Raw genomic sequence first — 23,422 nt, forward strand, 5'->3', positions numbered from 1 at the left:
CTCCTCCCCTCTCCCTTTGGGGCTCGGTGCAGAAGAGATGGCACCTCTTCACGAGGGGGCAGTGATGGGGGAAGTGAGCCCACACAACCCTTGACAATTAACAAAAGTACTGTTTATTGCTGGGAGAGGTGGCAGGTGAGCCTGTGGAAGTGCATAGCGTTTGTGTTCAGTTAAACAGGGCTTTTCCCTTGTGAACATGTGTTGCTACCGCCAAAGAGGGTGTTGTCTCTCAAGTGTTTTTCAGTAACTCCCAGAATGACCTCCATAATTTTACCTGACACTGAAGTGAGACTGATAATTTGGGAACAAGCAATTCATAGTGTTCAGTGCCTTCATTAGGATACTTTTACTCCATTAAAAAACCCCACCTGGTATAAAATTATTGATGTGACAGCCTAAAAGCCCCAGGATGTAAGGCACCGCCAAAGCACGAAGGTGGGCCTGGAAATGTCAAGTTTTCCAAAAGAGCCCCTTACTTGATGACAGAGATAAGGACGGGTGACAGGAGTGTAGACGCAGTCGCCAAAGTGCCAAATAAGAGAGGCTGAAAGCATTTTTATTCTTTTGTCGTTGATTATCGTCCCGTGGTGAAGGGGCAGAGGCTGGGCTGCTGGTGGGGAGCCAGCTGGGCGCTCCTGCGATGCTGTTGGCACCATGTCATGCAAAGGAGCCCGGGTGGCTGGGGTACTGCCAGGTGATGGCTGTGGCAGGTGGACCCACGGCCATGGTTCTTCTGGAGGTGGATCCACCTCCATGTGCTCCAGTGTCGTCCTTCAGTGGGCTGTCACGCCTGGGCCTCGTCCCATGCCTTCAGCAGATAGACATGCCAGGGCCCCACGCTGTTCCCCTGTGTGCCCACTGCGCTGCACTGGACGATGATGCTTGTGTGAGCACGGGCGACGGCTCTCATGGCATGAGGGGTGATGTTGTTCCTCAGTCTCCTCCTTCTCCTTTGCCGATTGTCCTTCTTCAGGCTCCTGAGAGGTGTCTTCCTCTCTGGCCATTGTGGGAACTGTCTCTGTGCTGTCCCACATGAAGGTGGGCAGCCACCCACCTCGTTGCTCCGGCTGCTCCCTGGCAGGGAGCTCCCTCAGCAGCCCCGCGGGGTTTATTCCCGACCGACCGCTGCGGAGGTCGCTGCTCCCCCTCGGTTCGCTGACGAAGGCAGCCTGAGGGTCACCTGGGAGCGGGGAGGCCGCGGAGGTAGTACACCCAGCAGATGCCAGCCCCCCCGGGGCAGGAGACCACCAGCTGGGTGGGGACGTGGGCCGGGCCACCCTCGAAGGAGACGCTGATGACGGTGGTCTTCTTGGAGCGCAAGCTCTTGGCGGCCCTGACTGTGAAGGCCGGGTGCTCCACCGTGTACTGGAAGGCCATGGGCTGCGGGAAGATGTTTTTGAAGGGGATGGAGGTGCTGCCTCCAGCCTCGATGGGGAAGGGGCCCTGGGGCTTGGGTGGGAGGGCGAGGCCGAAGAGGGGGATGCTGTAATCCTCCTCCAGCAGGGAGGAGAGAGCTTCAGTGTGGCCCTGGTTTCGCCCAGCTGGCAGGGCTCGTAGGTCACCTCCATGCTCACTTCCGAGCCCCCTGGGCTGGCGGGGGCCACGGTGACGGTTTCCTCTGTCTGGAAGTCAGCGCAGTCGGTCTGCACAGGGGAGAGAAGAGACCAGAGAGGGGGACAGGTCACAAAAGCACAGCCAGCACCTCAGGAAGAGACGGAGAGTCCCCTGCTATCATGCTGCTATCACCCGTCCCCACCCCCCTGGTGAATGGCCATAAGGACTGTCCAAACGTGCCCAGCAGGGACAACCCTGCACCCAGACCTCAGAAGACCTTCCTGCCAGAGCTGGGGTTGAGGGTGGAAGTCCAGCTACCATGGAACCTCCAAGAGCAGCTCCAACAAGGGCAGCAGAGAGTGGTCTGCAAGTGAGGACAGTCCAGCTGGGGACAAGCCCAGCGTCGGTAGGAAGTGCCCTGGGCTCACACAGCCACACTGGCTATGCCAGGCCGAGCCGGAGGGACACGATCCCTCCATGGAGAGGGCTGATGCTGGCCACATGAGCTGCCTCCCAGCAAGAGCCCTGGGCAGGCTGGAGTCACCTGGAGGAGGTAGTCTGTCTTCTGCTGGGTGTAATTCATGATTTTGGTGGTGATGGTCTGGCTAGAGCCCAGCGTGGTGCAGAAGTAGAGGGGCTTCTCCAGCCTGCTCACAGTGGCTTTCAGGTGCAGGTTGTAGTAGAAGGAGCCCAAGTCGCTGCTCTGGAGCACCAGGCGTCCGGTGCTCTCACCCATTTTCAGGGGCTGGTACTCAAAGATGAGGTCAGCCTGGGAGGAACGAAGGGAAAAGCCACTGGGTCAGGCAGAGGCGGGGAGGCCAGGGCTGGGATGGCGGAAACTGGTCCCTGGGGCGCTCACACAGTGCTGGAAGGAACCCAGCACCAGCCCTCACTCCAACTCCCTCTCTCTGGTGCAGAGCCTCGCTGCATCTAGGGAACGGTTCACTTGGGGGACCATTCCCAACATCTGAGAACCCTCCAGCACTATCCCAGAAGCTTCTCACCCTAAAATGCCCCCACTGTCCCCAGGGCACACAACGCCTCCTATCAATCCAGGCTGCAAACACCCTGCCAGTGTTTGAACATACCCACACTAAATAAGGCGCATGTGGCACAAGGACCGGCCATGCGAGGCCTGAGGGGAGCATATCACAAGGGGTAGCATGGTAGACTTCACCAGCACAGGGCAATTCCCACTAGGGATGTTCTCACATGCTGCTTCCCCTCCAGATTATGAGCAGGTGGGAGCTGTCACACTTGGAAAGCAGTCCCAGATGGTTCATGTAGGGCATCACCCTTCAAGAACACCCACTCCCAGAAAGGCTTCAGGGAGAGGAGAGCCTACTGGATGAGCTTTGTACCTACCTCTCACTGCACAGGAACTGTGAAATGCTGGGGAACGCTGACGTCAGACACCTTGCAATCTACGGCAAACGTCACTGGGACAGGCAGAGGGTTGTCCACCTTGACGGTGGAAGACGCTCTCTGTCAAACAGCGGTGGTCATTTCAACAGTGCTGATGGGTCCCGAAGCGGTGGCCTTGAAAGTCACCATGTAGAACAAGTACTCCTTGGTCACCTCGTTGAGGAAGGTCACCTGAATCAGAGAAAAAGGGAAGCGCTGGTCATTCTGCACACAAAAAGACACCAGCTGTACCCAGCCAGCCCCAAGAACCCCCTGGGCTCAGCGCCCGACTTCCAAGAACAGCTGTAAGCAGCCGCCCAGGCAGAGCGCAAGACCAGGGAAAACAAAGCACGTGTGGTGTTTCCACGTCGTAGCCTCCCCATCGCCCATTGCGTCCAGCTCACCAATGCCCTGACCCACCTGGGCTTTGCAGTCCCCAGTGGGACCCTCACAGAGACGGACACCTGAGTGGGTGTGTGGGGAGATGCCTGCTGTTCAGTACCCACCTAGGACACCTACAGACCCACCAGTGGGGGTATGAAAACAGGCGTGTAGCTTCTCAGTGAGCCAACAGCTCCTTGAAGAGCCCCACAGCCCCATGTCCACGCTTACCATTGTGTTAAAAACTCCTTCCTTGTAGGAGCGGAACGTGAGCTTGTAGTCCTTCTTAGCAGAGCCTGGCACATCGACATATTCCAGTCCCTGCAGCACAGAACTGCTTTCCAGGTTTTCTGGTTTGAGAATGTCCACTACCACGAGGAACCTGTGGGTGAGAAGCGTGCAGTGATGGCCAACAGGAAGGACTCTCAGAGGACGCCTCTCGTATCGGGGTACAACACAGCCTCTCTCATCCTCAATGCCTCAAGCAGAGGGAGCCAGCTCTCATCCCCTCCAGGATGGGTCTGCATAGGCAGAACATGGGTAGTGTGATCCCAGACACCTGTGGCCAGAAACAGCCCAGCAGAGTGAAAAGCTTACAGGAAGGAGCTTCCAGGCAGTGGGAAGCCTTTCCTCGTGCTGCTGCATGGATTGCTGATGGGACAAGACTTCCAGGGCTGGACTCACCTCTGTGGTTTGTTCAGCCAGTTGGAGACGGGGATGAGCTCAGTGTAGGAAGTCCTACACGGGACCTGCCGGAAAATGGTCCCTGAACACTTTGGGGCCTCAGCAGTCCCTTGCAGGAGGTAGTACAAGCCTGTCCCATCCGGCAATGGGAAGAAGATGGAGCCCTAGAGACAAGAAACAGGGTAAGTGAGCTCTCCTGCTCTCTGTCCAGACCGGTTACTGGCTTTCAAGCACACCCAGAGTGTCCCAAGTCTCAGGCTGTCACTTGAGCAGCTTTGAGCAAGTCCAGCTGGCAGAGCTGTGACTGCAGTCCTGTGCATGCCCATCCTGCATGGCTGGAGATGGCAACATTGTACCTGCTCGGGCCAGCACAGCTATAGGACACAGAGGCAGCACGGCTGGGCAAAGCAAGGAAACGCTGGCCCTGCAGCAGAGCTGCTCTGCCCATCCCAACACTCCTTTACTAGCCTTACTAACCTGGGCACATCGGCTGCCAGCCCTGCGCTCGTGCAGGGACAGCCGTGGCAAGGAGGTGGCCGTCCCGGCTGAGCTCGACTGCCCTGGCAGTGCTGGGATTAGCCCCAACACTCTGGCCAAGAGCGCAGCCTGCGAGCTGGCATGGCAAGGTCCCACCAGCCAGGGTGGGCCCCGAAAAGCCCATAGCCAGTATGGTGCCAGTGGGTCACAGCCACCTGCCCTGGGGCATCTCCTCTGCCTCCAGAGCAGCTGAAAACTGCAGGGCACTTCATGCAGGGCTCTACATGAAAGAGATATGAGCATATGCAACCCTACAGGGCGCAGATCTGCTGAGCACCCTGGAGACTGAGCCCAGAAGCCTCTAGCCTCCACTCTTGCCCTGGCCTAAATTCTGGTTTAGTAGAGGGTCAGCTGGAAAAGGACAAGGGGCAGGTGCCTGACACCCACCTCCAGCACCCCAGAGCTGTTCTGAATTGAACCCCTGGACTGAAAAGCTTGTCCCTGGCATGTCTCAGAAATAGTGCCCATGAAAACAGAGGGGCCAGTCACACCCCATCCGCCCAGATTTAGACCTGCAGGAAGGGCTCTTTCCAAAGGGCCTGTATGACTGAAGGGGAGGTCAAGAGATCTCTGTGTCATTTCCCACCTGACTGCCCATGGCCAGGGGGGCACTGAGAAATGGCAGGGCAGCTTCCCCCGCCTTGTTCCCTGCATGCTGCAAAGGGAACCTGCGAGGGCAGGTCTGGCAGAAATGGTCGTGCCCAGGGCTTGGGGAGCCTGTGCAGCTCACAGGGTTGAGCACGGGGGTCTCCGAGCCCCCCTGGGCTGCATGGGCAGGGACCAGGAGCTGCACAGACCAAACTTCATTGCCTGCACCTTCAGAAAGCCTGGCTTTTTAGGTTCGCTGCTCCAATACGTTTAGTGGTCAGTCCAGACTTCCCACCTGCGCTTTCCCTATGCCTGGCCTCCAGCTGCCAAGAAACCCAGCTTCCAACATAGCTCACAGGACAACTTCAGCTTGGACAGGACCTCTGTAGGTCACCTCGTCCAACCTCCTGCCCAAAGCAGGGTGAGGATGAGGGTCGGCATGCTGAGGCACAGCTCACATACCTGATGCTTGTTATTCACAGAGCTCATGGTTAGGGGCTTGTAGGTGATCCTGTAGGGCTTTTTTTGTTGATTGGCCTCCAGATGGAAAATTTCAGGCCCCTTCCAGTGTTCCCCCTCAATGACAGGCTGCACGGTCCGGGCCTTGTTGCTCGGGTTGGACAGGAGGACGGTCTGGCTGTGCTGCTCGTGCACATCGCACACGAAAGTCAGTGTCTGCAACAGAGGAGCACAGAGGCTGCTTGGTCATACTGAGGAACCCTTTCCACTCTTCTCAGACTGACCAGAATCCATGCCAGGACCCAGAGCACAAGGAGCAGCTTTTCCTTGTCATAGGCAAAATATCGATTTGGGCCATAGCTTTTGGAGTAAATCAAGTTGGTTGTTCTTAAAGAAGGGAGGGGAATAAGTCTTTTGCATGCTGGGTGAAGGGGCCTGCTGCCTCCCAAGGAGGGGAGAAAGAAAGTGGGGAGTCCTGGACGGAAATTCTCCTGCACAGGACAAGACCTGCAGCTGCACAGTCCCTTTGGGGGCAGGCTGAAGAGCAGCTCTGGGCTCTCATTTGGGAGCAAGAGCCAACACCTCCCAGCTGCACCCTCCTGGAATGCCTGTGAGAGCCAGGTGCATCCATGCTGCATCCCTGTGCCCCAGGGGCGGGATGCAGTTGCCTTGCCCACTCCTAGTGCTGGATGCCCTCCCCTGCCCCGAAAAGGAGGAAAAGTGGGGCTGCGGGTGCAATCCTGTGGCTATAGCTGGGTGGCTCTGTGGGGAGGGTCTCAGAAGAGCCCTGCAGGGTGTCCCCGTAGCAAGGCTGCTGCAACGCAGAGCCAGGACAGCTGGGGCGCCCACTGGAGGAGCGGTGCATTTAACAGGGCAGGACGGCAATTACAGGGCTCAGAAATTTTGGGAATCCTGCCCAGCAGTTTTCTCAGCTCTCTGGGATACCCAGGCAGGACAACAGGCAGGAGTGAGTCTATGCACGGAAACAGCCTGCCCTGGGAGGGATGTGGTGAAAATGGTGGGGCAGGCGGGGGACCCATCCTGACTTTGCTCTGGTTACCTCTTTGGTCACAGGGGTCTCCACGCAGCACTCTGCCAGCGTAAGCCGGAGCGGCTGACTGCCCTGGATGAAGCACCACAGGCCCTCGCACTGGATAGCACGGCTCAGCTTAGAGGGGCGGAAGGTCACAGTGAAGGGGACATCCATTCCTGGAGAGATGTAACCCTTTGTGGGGCTGATGGAGAAATCTGGCTTGAAGCTCTCGGCGTCCCACTTAAACCTTGCCAAGGAAAGCACAAGGACAGGCACGAAGGGTTAGCAACTGGGAGGCTGCAAACACAGCGCGCTGTTTCTAATTCTCTCGTGGGCTTTTCCATCAGATCTCAGGCACGATGCTGAGCCACCTGGCAGTAAGGCTTCAGGCTGGGCAGGACTCAACTGCACCCATCTGTGAACATGCTTTTGGTGTATCCCTTCCTAACTTCCAGGGCCTAATGGCACAGCCTTGGCTGCACGACTCCCCAGTGGGATGGAAAAGCAGAGGGGAACTATCTGGGCAAGCTACAGCTCCATCCAACCCCCCTCCAAGCTCTCAGCCCTCAGAAAAGACGGGGTTTTGCATTACTTGACTCCTATGTCACCTGTGTTCTGCATGACGATGCACCGGGATGTGTAGCTCTGCTGCACCACCGCTCCAAAGCTGAGGTGTTCCTGGTCCAAGCTCACACAGATGCCCTGGCAGGACCCCCGCACCATGAAGAGGGAGCGCATCAGGCCGTTGCACTCCAACGCCACTTCCTCGTTGAACAGCTGGATGCGACGCTTTGGGGAGAAGGTCACCTCCACTTTACAGGTGTCTCCTTTGGGCTTCAGACTTAGTTTGCTGGTGGGGTTCAAGCAGAGAACGTGCCCAAAGAAAGGAGTGGAGACTGCTTCATCTAGCAACTGAGCTATGAATCCTCCCTCGGGTCTTCCAGTTCCTGTTCTGTCCCCATCAACGTTGGCCCAACGCTACTCACTCCCTGGTACGCATCCCTAGGCACCAAGGTACGTGTTCCTGTGACGTGTCCATCTGGCCACGGTGAGCTGGACCGTGTCTTCCAAAGTAATTTCACATGAGCTCCAAGAGAGCTGTAACTCTTGGTCTCTAAAGATTACCTTTCCGTATCTAATATACACGGCCACGTCCTAATGTACGTGTCTAAAACAGATGAGAGGAATTGTACCTCCCCTCACTCCTGGCTCTTAGGGGAGTTCTGACACCCAGCTCAGATGAGACATTTGTATTGCAAGTCTCTGCTGGTAGAGCAGCCCCAGCAGGGAGGACAGGACAGCATACAGGCAGCCAGGACAGCACACAACTGTAATTATCTCCTAGCTCCTGCCCAGAGCAGCTCATAGCTACCTGCAGACATCCCTGCAGGCATACCAAAGTGCTCTCCAGCGAAGGAAGAGGCCTTACCCCAGCTTCTTGCAGCTCTGGCGTGGTGGACATAAGACTGAGCTTAAAAGTGATTGGGACAGCACTGTTGTTTGCTATGGTGGCAATCTTCTTCACCGTCTGTCTGATGGAGAGGGCTCTCAGCTTCACCTTCTTTCCTGGTGGTTCCACAACATCAACCTGAGGCAGGAGGGATTAATGTAAAGCCAAAGGAAAGGAGGAGAACAGGTTTTCTGCCACGAGGGTGGCAGAAAACCAAAACATGGTAGGCTAGGGAAGAGATGAGGAAAACTGAGAAAGCCATGCTGGCTGCCTGCCACCTGGAGTTTTGGGATTTGGATTTCATCTCACCTTCATTTCTGTGCCCTTTCCTCGGACCTCAACAGTCTGCTGACAAAGCCCATTGATTTCAAAAGGGACGAGCTCGTGGTAAGATGCAACCTCTCTGGGATAGAAAGTGATGGGCACCTCCACTGTCCCTCCCGGGCGTAGGATGGACCCTGGGAAGTCCACCTCCAGGTGCGTAGTGCTGGTGAACAAGCAGTTCAAGCTGACAGAAAGCAGAGCAAAGAGGAGCAGAGGTGTCACAAGGCTGTGTGTGCTCAGATGACATCAGCGCTGCTTAGGGCTCTCCTGTCTCCTCTCCCTGCATCCTCACGATTTCGCCCACAGTGGTCATGAGGACATGGAGCAGGCACATGCCAGGCAAGGGCTGAAGGACTGCGCGGAGAAGGCCTACCTCACATCCTTGTCTGCCTTGTTTGTGATGACAACGGTCTGCTGGGCAGGTCCCATCCCAGCATGGTAGACGAAGCAGGCTCCAAAGTTGAGTCTGGTGGTGGAGAAGTGGACGGGGGGCACTACCACGGTGGCCAGGAATACACAGGTAAACGTGGGACCCTTGTTGATCTGGTGGGGTGAAAGAAAGTGTGAGGCAGCTGAAGAGATGGGAACGACAACTGCAAACACCAGAGGTGGCCGAGGAAGAGGATGAGGGACAGCTGGCTGCAGTGACAATAACAAAAAGCAAGTGCCAAAGGACCCCAGAACAGAAATAGAAAGGGGAAGGCTTGGTCTGAGAGGAAAAGGTTTTTGGAGAGTCACATCCCTGCTTTGCGCAGCCACGTGCTGGCAAGACCTTTCTGAGCTGTGGGACCCGACTCAGGAGGGGCCTGGCAAGGAGACACAGCTCCATCCCCACGCACATCTACTTTGGGGGGGGGTGGGGGTGGGGGGTGCACACACACCCCCCTCCAAACTAGTGGCAGAGAGGGCCTGGGGGATATGTCCTGCCACAAAACTGCTTCCCAAAGTGGTCCTGGATAAGCACTTAGTAAAATACTCCATTCAGAAGCTGTCAGGCTTGCTATTTTGGCAGCAGGAGCCTCTCTACCTCATTCAGGCTCTGTAGTGATAGAGCTCACCCCTGGCTCTGGGCTCCTGCTGCCAAGCTGCTGCAGAGGGAAGGTGAAAGTCCTGTACGAAACGCTGGTGCCTCACCTGCAGCTTCAGCTCTACGCCCTCTAAAGAGCACATCTTCTGGGGGTGAAAAGCCAGCTGTGTCTCTGCTTTCCTCTCCGCCCGCACGGTGCCCGTGCGAGGGGTGACGGTAAGGACCTGCTTACGGGCTGCAGGGCCGCTCAGTTCCCACGAGAAGGGGAAGCTGAACTTGCTGCTGTTGCGGATGCTGAAGATGCGCTTGATGTTCTCGTTCAGCTGTACCTGCGGGGAGAAGGCGGCGAGGACCAAGGGCTGGAGCACACGCAGCGTCAGCTGGCCCAGCAAGTGCTTCTTCCTAACGTGCTCCTGCATCTTTCCCATTCAGCTAATGGCCAATGTGAAAAATCCACCTCCCTCCCTCTAGAGACCCATAAATGAAGAAAAGCATTCCCTCTTGTGCAAATGTAGTGGCAAAGCTCCTGGTTAAGGCCCAACCTGGCAGGGCTTCGTGGGGCAAATGGTTCAGGGAACTGCTCACCTCCTTGAAATCAATGACGTTGACCTTCTCCGTGCTGAGCTTGGTGACAGGGTCGTTGCTGTCCTCACTCCTGACAGACACGGTCATGCTATAGCCGGTGGCCTTGATAATCAGGCAGAGGGGCTGGGTCTTCCTCTTGACATCGCACTTGAGGTTGAAGACTGCCTCTCCTTCTAGTGTCGGTGTGAAGACGACTGTAATGGGAAACCTGGGGAGAGAAGACCCTTTTTGCTCCATTCACTGCCTCTTTGCTTTCTTGGCCAAACAGTGCTGGCTCTGCGGGAGAGCATCTGGGCAACGGCTGTGGTGAGATCCCAGGCCTGGGAGAAACCAGGAGCAGCGCTCTGCCCTTCCAGGGCTTTCTGCTGTGGAGCAAGCCCTGGTGAGCCCTGGTCAGGGTATGATGATTCCATGCAATGGAACAGCAGAGGATACAACAACACGGCAGCAAATCCTGAGCCAATGCTGACCTCCCTGCCCTGCCCACATGCTACAGGGCAGCACTGGGTTGAGACCCCACTTCTGTCCCAAACACAGAGGAGGGCACTCGTGGAGCTCCCCGATCTCTCCGATCTACATGGCAGGGGTAACATCCTCTTTGCAAAAAGGAATCATCCACCTCCCATGACAGCGGTACCATGCGGGTGCCACCAAACCGCATCTTTGTAATTTTTGTGGGTAACTTCTGGGCACATGATCAAATACAGCCAAACTGCAGAGATTTAAGGAATTACCACTTCTCAGGTGAGGCCCAGTAGCTGATGCAGGGTGCTCTCTTATCTCGCAGCCTGCGGCAAGCCAAAATTCAGCATCTTTTAAGCCACAGCAAAGCTGCCCAGAGCTAACACATTCTCCTTACACCCAGACAGGCTCTGAGTGGGCACAGGGACATCCATGGTGGACCAGAAGATGAGCTAGTGATCTGTTACACTGTGTGAACTCATGATCACGTCTGCTCGCAAGTCATGGCTGCCGTTTACAAGAGAAGAGCATCTGTTTTCTGACAGGTGATCCTGCAAAACAGAGCCAGTTGTGTAAGCCTGTTGCTGTCCCTCACAATGGGCTGCAGTGCTGCTTCTGTGCTTTGCTGCTCTTGGTAGCTTTGTATAGACCATGTGTGGTGGAACAGAGAGGAGAGGAGACCTCGCACACTTAGGGCTGCTGGCTCAGGGGGTCACAGGGTTAAAACCCTCAAACATGCTTTTATCATCAAAACTAGAAGATCCAAAGCCTAAGTTTCTCCAGGAAGGGGGCCTAGAAGACCGGGGTAACCCCAACACAGCCACTTTATGGAGAGACCTGCAGTTTCAAGGCGTCCCCATCGGGGAGGAACAAAACAAGGCAGATGTATGCTATTGCTGAGAGCCACCTGGTGACCGAGGAGGGGAGAAAGCCTCAAAAGCAAAATGACAGTGCAACGTTGAGTACTACGTTTGAGGCAATCTGGCCTGTGAGCCCTGTTACCTTGAATGAGGAGCGATGGAGCCTTCCAGGGGCTCTTATTTTCACAGAGGCGTTGCATCCCGCTGAGAAGAGAGAACTTTTTCTGGAAGCAAAGCTGAAGGCTTCCTTCTCACGGTTGATCATATAGACAGTCCGCTGTACCTTGTGCCCTGGGGAGCAGACAAAGAAGCTGCTGAAAACCTTTTGTTCCTCTGGCCGCCAGACCACCACTGCCTGCTGCGTGCCTGCCTGCTGGCTGAGCCCAGCAGGCAATTTGCAGCGAGGAGCATTGCCTGCAGCACGGCACGCTCAGGATGCCAACACGGAAATGCACTTCTGACCCCCTGGGCTCCCCTGCATCACCCCCAAACCCCCTCTTGGAAACAGCCCCAACCACACGCCTTCCTCCTTTCCCCTTCCTCTCCCTCGTACACTTGGGTGCCAGGAGCTGGATGATCTGCTCACAAGTGCCTGTTTCCATTTCCAGCTTCCTTGGTGGAGCCAGCTGGAAAAACAGGACTGCTGGGTCCCTGGAACGGTCCCCATGTGAGGGTGTAAGGTACAACCACGGTGCTCACCAGTTAACACCAAGTGGAAGTTCAGGTGGGATCTGTCCAAAGTCACCAGCGGGTCAGTGGTGTTGCCCACCAAGAGGAACGGGACTGAAACGCTCTGCTCAGGGATTGTGAAGACCCAGAATGATTCTGTGATATCCAGGTGCTGGGGGATGAATTCAAACTTCATCTGTGGGAGAAAGAGGCAAATGGAGGATAACTGCTGCCCTTGGCAGGGTAAAGGGAGGGGAGTGCAGCCTATACCACCAAGAAACCCCAGGAACCTCCACCTTATGTTGCTGCGGGCTCAGAGATAGGCTGCTGTGCCTCTCATAGCCCCAAGACCTGGCAGAAGTGGGGTACAGGGTGACAACAGTTCATCTGCCAGTTCAGTTACACTGCAGTCAAAGGTTTCTTCATGGTCTTGGCAAGCTCACAGCGAGCTGAGATGCCCAGTCAGTGCATACATAGCTGGTGTTAAAACTGGCATACATGTGTTCTGGATCTACCTTCTTAACTTTCTGCACCCACCTCTGCTTTCTTCCCTGGCTGGATCTGACCTCTCCCTGTGAGGCAGAAGAAAGCCACCCATTCTGGGGGAGCTTCAGGGTCTTGGCAAGTCCACTGGAAGGAATACACGGAATCAGTCGGGTTCATCACCATGAAGGTCCTGGGAACGCAAAGCAAAAAGGACTACTAAGGTGGCGTTGGGATGTTACTGCCTTGGTCCTGTAGCAGACATCAGGCACTGGCAGTCCTGGACACCATCTGGAAGGAGTTATTTGGCATAGGGGAACAACACTGGGAGCACAAACATCTCACCTGCTTTCTAGGGGCCCTGTTTGTCTCAGGTGGCTAAAAATTAATGGCTACCAACAAAGGGATTAGCAAAGAAAGTAGCCAAACACTTGCAGTTAAAATGGCAAGATGGTAAGTGAAAATAGTAAAACGGTAAGTGAAAATGGTAAAATCAAGTCCAGTAAGATGCCTTTGGAAGATGGTGTTCTCTGTTGTGGTTGCAGCCTTCACTGAACCTGTCTGACTGCTATTTCAAGGCAACAAGGACGTCCCAAGGATGCTCTTCAAAGGGACAAAGGAGCGAGGAGCGCTGTCAACCCTTGTGTTTCCTAGCGCAGGCAGCTTGTCTGATGGTCAAGATGGGAGACCTCAGCCGAAGTCCCTGATGCTCTGAATGTGCTTGTCTCCCTCCAGGTCCTGGTGTTGGCTCTTCCCCAGCACCAGGCACACTCGGGCTGAAGCCAGTCTGCTGGGCTGTGCCATCAGCTGTCTGGTCATTAGTTACGAAAGCTTGGCAAAGAGGAAGGCAGGCAAGAATGTGCAGGGCAGAGCAGTGTTGTTCCCCAAAGCCTTCTCTCCACCGTACACAAGAAGCACAATTCAATGCTGTAGGCCCCAGGGGAGCAGGACTTCACACTGTCCTTAATGCCAAGCGCTGAGGCTGGCTGTACTGGGACGTGAAACAGCACCCAGGAATTTTCCCAGATGCTGTAACACAGACATCTCTGCTGTTAGTTCCTGGACATGGTTTGGGAATGACCATTTGGCCAGGAAGCATTCTGCAGAAGTTTGCACCTAGCTCCCCACTCCTGGAGCTGGAAAGAGTTTAACAGCTTGGAGTGAAGCAGCAGGATTCAGTCCTGGGCCCATTTACTTTGCTAACAGAGACATAACCTTCCTGTCTGTCATCTGAGTGTCTATACAGGGTGAGGTTCAGCGGTGGGTTTTGATTCGAGCAGTTCTCTGGGTCTCTGCTGGGCCTTTTCACTGTGTTTGCTGCCCCCACCCTGTTCTCCCTTCTGTCTGTCTTCTCACTTTCACACCTCTCCCCAGGACTTCCTGGTTTAGGATTTATCAAGCAGTAACGCAGAAGCAAAATGCAAACTGACCCCTCTCCTGCTCTTCATTGGGGGGAGTCCTGCTGAAAGCACTTGGCCAGAGATGCTCCAAGTGCACCCCAGCTCCCTTCTGTCCACCTGCAGCGGGAGGCAGGGGTGCTGGAAACAGAGGATTTTCCCCTTGAAAGGTGGTGTCCTACTATAACCTCTTCCTTACTGCAGGGAATTTCCTCTCCTCCACTTCTAGTGCCTCTCTGAAGCTCCAGTCTAGCCGTTGTTCAAGCCAGCTGGGCAGCACTCTGGAGCTGGTCTCTTCCTCCCCGAGCTCATCTCTGAACACCGTCGGTGCCACCCCACCGTTCTCTGTCGAGCCCTGCAGCGGCACCATCCCTGCAGGACAGGAGCAGCTCTTCCAGATGAAGTTCTCCCCTGTGTACGTGGGGGACTTTGAGAGCCGCATGCTCTGCAGGTAGGAGAAGTCCAGGTTTGCTCACTTTTCAACTCCTGCTTCTGCTGGATAGCCGTGGGAATAGCTCTGATGGGGTGGGTGGGAGTGCAGAGCTGGGGACAGCCGGCCCCGGAGAGGCAGCAGAAACAACCAGCATACAGGGGCAAAGGAAGATGATCATCCAGCCTAGGTAGAAGCGGGTGCGGAGACACTGGGAAAAGACTTTGTTTCACCTCCGCTGCCTCCGTGGTGGGGAGTGCAATCCTGTTGGATTTGCTGCTCGATGCTTGCAGAGAGAGGCTGCAAGGCTGTGCAAGGAGATAGGCAAGCAGGAGATTGGCTTTGTGGGCAGGTATGTGGGCCCCAGCACTCAGCCACTACTTAGAAAAGACGAAACGATAAACGATTTGTTTAAAAGGAAGAACAGCAGGCGAGACTGAACATAAGGCCCTAGAAGGGACTCGGGTCCATGTGGGAGATCTCCAGGCCCCCAGGACGTGCCAGAAGATGGGCGAAAGCTGCAACCTCATACCCAGCAGGCAGCAGCACCCCCCTCCAAGGCTGATCAGCCTGTTAGAAATTAGAAGAGGTTTATTAAGTGGCTGAGCAGCACAGGACCATGAGCAGAAGGAAAAGTAGAAGCCACCAGAGAGCACAGCACAACTCTGGGGAAGCAGACACTGGGTCACCTCATGGCAAAGGCAGTTCCTACTCCCACTCACAGGTCCCTGCCCGGCCTCCAGCACTCACGTGAATGTCCTCGTCTGGAAGAGCAAGGTCTCCTTGAACTGAATCGTGTCCGTATCCAGCTGGAACTCGGCATAGTCAACAACAGTGCTGAGGCGAAGCTCCACCTCGCAGCTGCTCTTCTCCAGGACAGCGTGAGCTGGTTCTGGGACTGTCTCGATCACCTCCAAACAGGAGAGGGAAGAATCACTAAGCAGAGCCCAGAAAGCCAGCCTGAGCAGGGAGTCTCTTGGCCTCCAAAATCAGCCACATACAGGGTCTAGAAAGGACCATTCCCATTTATTTCCCCAGAAAGGGGACAAAATTTGACCCTTCCACTATAGCTTTTTTCTACCTACTGATCAAAGCAATCGCCACCATATGCCCATGGGGACGATGACTGGGTATCATTGCTGCTGCCTGGCCCCCCCTATAAAGCCAGCAGGGCTCTAAATTAGGATTAAGTTTCCCTGCTGGAGCTCTGTGAATGGAGAACCCCAAGAATGAACAAAGCTAGAAAGCACCTATTCCTTCTTGTCTTCGGAGAAAGCACTTTCCACATGTCTTGTGGGGGCCAACAGCTACACTGGTGGTGGCTGGGGCTGGGCATTTTGGGATGGGAATGAACTCACTAGGAAAGTCTCTGACTGCTGAGGTTCTGATGGGGAAGAAGTTTGGTTTATAGGTCTTACAATGGTTCAGAAACTGGGGAAGAATCATCACCCAAGAAAAGGGTGTTGGGCAATAATGATAGTAAAAGTGAGAGTTTCTGAAGATGATACTTCTCCAGACTCCTGTACGGCTGCCATACAGTGCCTGGGCTGCTCCGTAAGGAGATAGCCCACATGATACAGAGACCACCAGCAAAGTCTCTGGTATCAGCATAGGCAGGGCTCAGAGCTCACCCACAATGTGCTGGTGGGCTAGCCAGCACCTAGAGAGTGCTGGTGTTGCCCTCTACTTCAAACCAAGAGACAGAGCACAGTGGTTTTAACTCCTTCTTGGTGAAATGGCACCGAATGAGATGAAGAGATCTTAACACCATAAAATGTGTTACCACAAGACGTGGCCTCCCATTCAACACAGGCTGCAACACTTCAGCTTTTGGCAGAGCCCAACAGTTTGCATGTGCCTAAAACACCTCTCGCCAAATAGACTTCCCCATCTTGCATGAGCGTATCGGGTCACTGTGCGCCCACCCCTCCCCTAAAACGCACGGCTGGTTACCCTCCCGGGTGGATTAAACATCAGGAGGGAGCAGGAGCTGCAGATGGTCTGCTGCCGTTGGCAGTTGGTTTTGCGGAAGCTCCGTTAGCTTTTGCTGTTGGGCTTCTTACCTTCTTCTTGACAGGCCACCTGGCTGCTGGGCCCCTCGTGGTGTCCACCCACTTGATGGTGCGCAAGCGGTCGTCCCAGTCGGTAACCTGCTCTGGAGGCAGCAGGAAGGAGATCCTAGCCACCGTACACTTCACAGGGTGCCTTTTGAAGGTGACTGCGACATCCGATTTCAAGGTCACTGTGATGTCCTTAGCACGGCCAGCATGGAGGTGTCCCACCTAGGGAGAACCAGAGAGCCAAGACCAAACTGGAATCACTGGCAAGGGCACGACTGACAGCAAAGGGACTGATATGGTGAGCAGCTGCGCCAGGAATCTGCATCTTACTCTGCATTTGTCTGAGGTTTGATAGAGAAAAGTACAAAGGAAAGCTGCCGCCTCCCGTGACACAGAGCCCTTTGTGCAGGGCTGACAGCCCTGCCCAGCAGCGCCAGGGACCGCACCTCCCGCATGGCACTGGCGACTCCCTGCTCGCTGCCGGAAACCCACCGGGCAGGGCTTGAGCAGCGGGGAAAGGCAGAGCCACCCAAGCTCACCTGGGGGGAGAAGTGAAACGGGACGTCTGCCAGCCACTCAAACCGCATCCCCTCCACCCTGCTGCGGTTGGTGATCGCGAAGGTCACGGGGTAGGGCGTCCCAACATGACAGTCCCCAAACTGGATGTGATCCACTCTGGCAGCTGTTAAGAACAAGAGCAAGGGATCTCAGTGTGCGGTGAGCTCCGTCCCGACCCCTCATGCACACAGACACACGTATGTCCAACCCTTCCTTGCTCCAAGCCTTCCTCCCTCTGAGAGAGGCAGGTCCCCACCCTACCACTTTCAGGGCAACACCCTGACACGTCCCTAAACACGTGGCTGTGGCTGTGCAGAGGGACATGCAGTACCACAGGCATCGCCTCTGTGCACATGGCTGGCACCCTCACAGACCACCCGGTCTCGTGGGCAACAGCACAGTCCTGGTTATAGAGAGGACACAAATTATCAGACTTGGTCTTCATAGTACACCATGGGCTGGCAGACCTTCTTTTAGAGATACTCAGCTGAACGCTGGGATCTCGGACCCTTCCCTGCTAGCCTGCAAGCTTCTCCCTTGACAGAGGCTCTTCCCTTGTGCTCTTCCCTTGCGTGGCTGCTCTGCAGGCTACAAAAGGCAACGGGATCTGTCCACTAAGTCTAGACCACACCTGCACTGCCACAAAGTGAGCAGAAATGTGGATTTTCCTATTCCTTGCTCCATCTTGGCAGTCTCTCCTCTCTTACCCTCAATTATATCTTCCTCCAGATTGCCCTCTGTGTTCTCCTCCTTGCTGTCTGCCACTAGTCCATGGATGTTATCTAGCGTGAAGTCATCCTTGTAGCCTTCACCCACGAGCTGAATGTCGGTCTCTTCGTAGGGGTTGTCCACCACTGACAGGTGGACCTTCCCTTCCACACGCTGGGCCACGGTGGGTTTGAAAAGCTCGTCAAACTCCGCTAATTTCCCGTGATGCAGGACCAGGCAAGCAGTGTGAGGCTTCCTCTCTGCACAGCAACGGAAATCAGAGACAAGTGATACAGTGTGCAGAGGAAATACTGCCATGGGGTGTAAGAGGAATAAAAGGTTGAAACCCAGCTGCCTCTAAGCGGACGTTCTCCCACCCACAGATCCAGACCCTCCTCCTATGGTCACGAGACTGTGACACCACCACGCATTTCACTGCTGAAGTGTCTTAACCTCAGGTTAACACCCAGCTCTCACTCAAACTGCATCCAGCCAGCTCCTGCCATACGCAAAGCTGAGTCAGAGTGGTTCTGGCTTCTGTTGGCTTGCTGTGGGCTCAAAGGCTGCCTCTGTTCAGGCTGGTAACTTCCCACATGCAGCGAAGACCTCAGACAGTCTGCTGAAGTGGTGATAGGCCCCACAACTCAACCCACCGTGTCCAGAAGAACAGAAAAGCTTCCTACAACTTGCTAGGAGAAAATCTTGTAAAAGTCCACGTGCAAAACTAGGGGTACAGAGAGCCCCAGGACAGAAACTATGTCTGACACTTGGCTGCTGCTTGGCCAAGCCAAGAGCAGGACACACATTTCCCTGCATGGATGACCACACTTCATGGTTAATGACTTTACCTTTGCCAGGAGAGTCCTCCTTCACGCCCACAGCTTGGTAAATGCAGTGTGTGGTGGGCCTGGCTTTCAAGAAGAAAACTCCCCCTTCATCCAACAGGTCTATCATCAACTGAAAAAAGGGAACACAGAGCATGACCACACTGGTGCGGGTACAGGATGGCACAGGGACTGACACCGCACCGCTGCTGCTCCAGCACGGGGAACCCGGCACGCTGCCCTGCTTCCAACACAGCTTTTGGCACGAGGTTTAAGTGAAATCAAACAGGAAAAAAAAAGTGTTCAGAGGCACTGGGATACAATTAAAATATAACCAAACAGGACAGAAAGTACTAAAAGTAACTAGCAGAATGTAATTAAACCACAACTGAGTTTAACAAAGATGTAGTAAAATGAGATCAAATACAATCTAATCTAACTAGGACACCACACAGGCCCACATGAGAACCAAAACATGAGGAGACAGGGAGAAAAATACCCCACCAACTTCCCTGTGTTGTCTTTAACCAATAAAGGCTAGACCAGTCAGAAAATCACATTTCCAAGAGGAATTCCCTTTCTGGAAAGTAGAAGTCAGTCATTTGCTTAAACTGAATTTCTGAGACCTGTTCCCAGGTCTGCCATGTTTTCTGGGACCTTTCCTCCATGGCACAAGCACTTGTGCCCAGACCAGAGCATTCCGCAGCAGGTCCTCACCTGGACAGGTACGATGCCACCGTTGCGAAGGACCAGAGGGAGGTTTTCTGAAGCGCCCAGCAACAGCTTCTTGAAGAGCAGCAGAGGGTTCCCTCTCTTATTGTGAAGGACCGGGCGCAGGACCGTCACCCGAGGCAGATTCCCCTCTCCACTGACATCGAAGGTCAGGCTTTGTGCTTTAATTGCTGCAGGGCTGCAGAAGACAGAGGAGAAACCACTATGGCTGGCACTAACCCCTTCCCCACTCGGCAAGCAACGAAGCAAGGGCCACTCGCTGCGGTCTCCCTGGCTGGTGCTCCCGTACCCCACGACACAACTCCCCCTCACACCTCTCCCCTCAGTCAGGTCAGGGCCATGCACAAGAGGAAGTTGCTCTGAAATCTTCCAGAAAAACAGCTAAAAATCATTTAACTTAATAGAAACATGCAGTGCAGCAGGTGAATAATGACGCAACAGATGAGACATGGCAAATTCACTGGCTGCGGTGATATGAGACACATGCAAAAAGCACAAGCACAGCACGAAAACAGCAGAAAAGCAGGAAGGGAAAAGCAAATAAAGAACACCGTCAGTAAAGGTTATTTCCAAGGAGACTAAAAAAATGAATTGCCTATTAGGGCAGCAGACTGACTTATCTTGGCCCAAGTCAGTGACCAAAGGGTTGGGGAAGAGCAGGTCAGAGCCCCGGTACAAACACAGGTCCCAGGACAGAGGAACTGGGCTCCTCTCAAAGGGGTCTGATCACTCCTTTAACAGAAAAGATCTTCCTGTACCCCAGGTATCACACAGGAGCACAGGGACAAGGAGGAAATAACGCACACTGACTTGCTGGCACAGAAACTGCTTCACCTGACCCTTTGCCCTTGGAAAGCCCCAGCTCAGCTGTTGCACATCTCCCTTTTTTTTTATGATTCAGTAACTTCCAGTTGGCTGCCTGTCCTCGCCATTACTCATATAGGCTAAATTATGACTCTTCACTTTTCTGCTCTGCTATGCCTAGGGGTTAAAGCTTCCTATACTATCTAATGTCAAGTACCCTCCCTAGGGCTACTAAGAGAGCGTTAACGAGAGGTCTACATGATTCTAGAGGAGAGGCAGCTATCAGAAAGGTCCCCCCCAAGATCTCCCGGGGTGACTTACCTTGCCTGGACATCAAGGGAAGCCTCAAAGGTGCACTGGTAGTTCTGCATCGTTTGCGGAGTGAAGGTCACCGTAGCGAAGGCGTGGGAGTGGCTGGGCACGCACATCCGAACGGGATCCACCTTGAAAACACCACTGATGCGACTGTTAAGCTCGGGGGAACCCACAGAGAGGCGTTAGGGAGAAACACCCTTCAACGTGATGCAGTCTTGCTCATACATGCATCATGGGGAACAGCCCCAGACAGCATGTCTTCCCTGCTGCTTCCCTGGACAGGCTCCTTCCATCTCAGGGGGAGACTCCAGAGTGGTGCTGACCTTGCACAGGGAGCTGCCATAAAGCCCAGGAGTGCAGAAGCTTGCTTTGAGCGCTGGGCAGGGAGGTGGGGACTGCACGGAAAACCCTGCAAATAACCTAGAAATGGCCTTTAAAGAGAAGGAAAACACCAGGGAGCCTGAGGAAATCATCTGCTTTGAGCCCCGGCACATCAGTCCAGCAAAAGCCCCGCTCTGAGTGTGCTTCCAAGAGATGTTCAGAAGGGTTCAGGTCTCCCACCGGACCCAGAGGCGTGAGCCAAAACCTCGCTTGAGATATGCTGAATTCAACCCAACTGTCACCCCAGCATCGCTGCTCTCCCCTGTAGCTTGACCTGCACTGAGCTGGACGGGTCCGGGCAAGACGAAGCAACAAATCTGGGGAACAAGGCTGGCTCCCACACAGCCTTTGGCAGCAGTCACCTCGGCCTCTTGTTCTTACCTTGCCACGGATGGGTTTGATTAAGAGGACCACGTGACAGGTGACTTTGCCCACATTGCGGATCTTGAAGCGGGCTGTGGCCCGGTGCCCAACCAGAACATTGGTGAAGACAAACTTGTTCTCATCTGTGATGAACACGCCCTTGTCCTGAACTGTCTGCAGGACCTGGCAGAGGTTGATGTTGCTGCAGATTCGATGCTCCTCAAAGATGGACTCTATGTTGTCAACCACGAATGCTGCGAGCAGACCAGAGGGAGGGCTGAGGATGGAGAAGCCTTCCTGCTGACCCCACTGGCCTCTCAGAAGGCTTGATAAGCCCTTTCAGCCCAGGTCACTGCAAAACCCAACCCTGGGTGGGGGAGGTGGCTGTGAGGCTGGCGCTCGGTTGCCCTCAGTCTTAAAGGGTATTGCTTTCCTTTCCTCTTTCCATGCATCCCTCCCAGCCTCTTCCCACTGCTGGGCTTGAAAAGGACTGGAACCTTTGAGGTTTTTAAGAGAGGACTTCGGGGTCAGGGTGCCTCTCTATCCAAGCAGCAAGTTTAGGTGCTGATCATCAGCAGGGCTGGCCATGGGAACCTCTGGACAGGATGTACCTGGGAGACAGGACTCGGCCAACAGGGCATAGGAGATGCTAAGGGGATTGTCCTTGGGGTCTCTGTTGCTGATATCGATGGACAGGTGCTCCTTAAACGTCCCCAGCAGCTCTGGGTAGCAATCCACCGCGATCATCTGCTGGCCCCCAGGAGGGATGGAGCCAAAGCCAGGAGACACCGTAAACATGCCTAGAGTGACGTGAGCCTGCAGAAAGAGTCCCAGGAGAGGCTGATGTCTCACAGTCTCACCTTTGGCATCCCCAGCAAGGAGTATGCCACTCCCTGGCCCTCAGCTGGGCCCAAGGCGCTGGCCCCAGGGCAGGGAGGGATGACTCCCCAGCCCAGAGGCAGCCCCAGGATGACATGAACAAGCTGGCAGGAGGTGTAGGCTTGTCCCGAGTGGCACAGAGAAGAGTTTGCGTGGAAAGGCTGAAGGAGGTAGCTGGGATCCTTAAACCTCCAGGGGTTAAACAGGAGAGCAGAAATAACTGTGAGAAATGATGGAAGAAGATCAAGGGGGCTGGGAAGAAGAACAAGCAAGATCATCTGACATCTACAGACTGGGAGTTCAAACAGGGATGTTCTGCATCTGTGGTACCCACAGACCTATTTGGGTTAGCAGCTACCAAACACAGGACCTGCCCCCCTCTCTTGACCCCACAACTCCAGGTCTGAGCCAAAGCGTGGGACTGTCAGTGGGACTGAGCAGCTCCTGCCTCTGCTGGGAGATGATGGACCTCCGTCGCGCAAGACCACATCCCATCCCGTGGTGATCCTGGGCACAGCGGCATCCTCCCACACCACCTGCAGCAGCACGTGTTGGGGAGCAGGAGCCGCCCACCTGCATGAAGGGGTTTGCGTCCTTCCGCAGCGACGGCTTGCTTTGCTTGACTGAGGGAGTCATTTCCTTTACATTTTCGCTCTCGTGGGAGTGGGCAGTTGTCATCTGACGTGAACTGAGAGGAGAAAGCAGAAACATCCGTCATGCTGAGCTCCCCTGCCTTTCTCCAAGGCCAAAGCTGGCCTTCCTCCCCATGGAGGAAAGTCCTCCTGCTTCCAGAGGGCTGCCTGCATCAACCTATGGCTGTAGCTTATCAACAGACCGGCTGCATCACCGGCTTTGTCCTACACACGGGGATGCAGAGGCATTTTTCTGCTCCCTGTTCACAAGCCAGTGACACCAATGGACAACCACCCAGGTGTCCTGGCTGCCTGTCACACACCAGCCATGCTGTGGTGCCATCTCAGGCAGGAAGGATGGTGCAGGTCTTCTCTCACCTCTTCCTTGGCAACAGAGCTGCATCCTGGTCTGCTTTGTAGATAAAGAATTTGAAGTCCGGGATGCCTTTGTTCTCCAGCGTGAAGGTGCAGGTTTTCCTGGTATCGTGCGTCATGGCACCGAAGCTGATGAGCGAGGCAGGGTAAATGCTGTACTTGCTGAACACAGCTTTCGCTGACACCCTCACTGGGATGACGGCGATGGTCTCGCCTCCTTCACAGAGGCTGGGCTCAACCACCTGCAACCGGAGGAGGGGTTGGTCAATAGGACAGAGGCCAGCCTCTCTCTCTGTCCCCCGATGCCACCTCAAGCCCCCACCAGCCTTCCCCAGAGCCAGATTTTCAGCTCCACTTAGGAAGTGTCACAAATGGTTTCTGAAAGACCTTGTTGTATATGTATGAGAGAGGATTCCCCAGCTAGAGCCTTCCTTCCAGAAGACATACCCTGCTTACACTCCCAA

The 23,422-nt window shown here is 54.8% G+C and overlaps 1 pseudogene; it reads right to left on the reverse strand.

Moving 5' to 3' along the window:
• Positions 1-1,176: 1,176 nt before the first annotated feature.
• The window catches only part of LOC147412527 (axonemal central pair apparatus protein HYDIN-like), a 64,995-nt pseudogene continuing 42,749 nt past the window's right edge, over positions 1,177-23,422 (reverse strand).

Source organism: Leptosomus discolor, unplaced genomic scaffold (genome assembly GCF_034619465.1).
Source record: "Leptosomus discolor isolate bLepDis1 unplaced genomic scaffold, bLepDis1.hap2 HAP2_SCAFFOLD_85, whole genome shotgun sequence".
Lineage (NCBI taxonomy): Eukaryota > Metazoa > Chordata > Aves > Leptosomiformes > Leptosomidae > Leptosomus > Leptosomus discolor.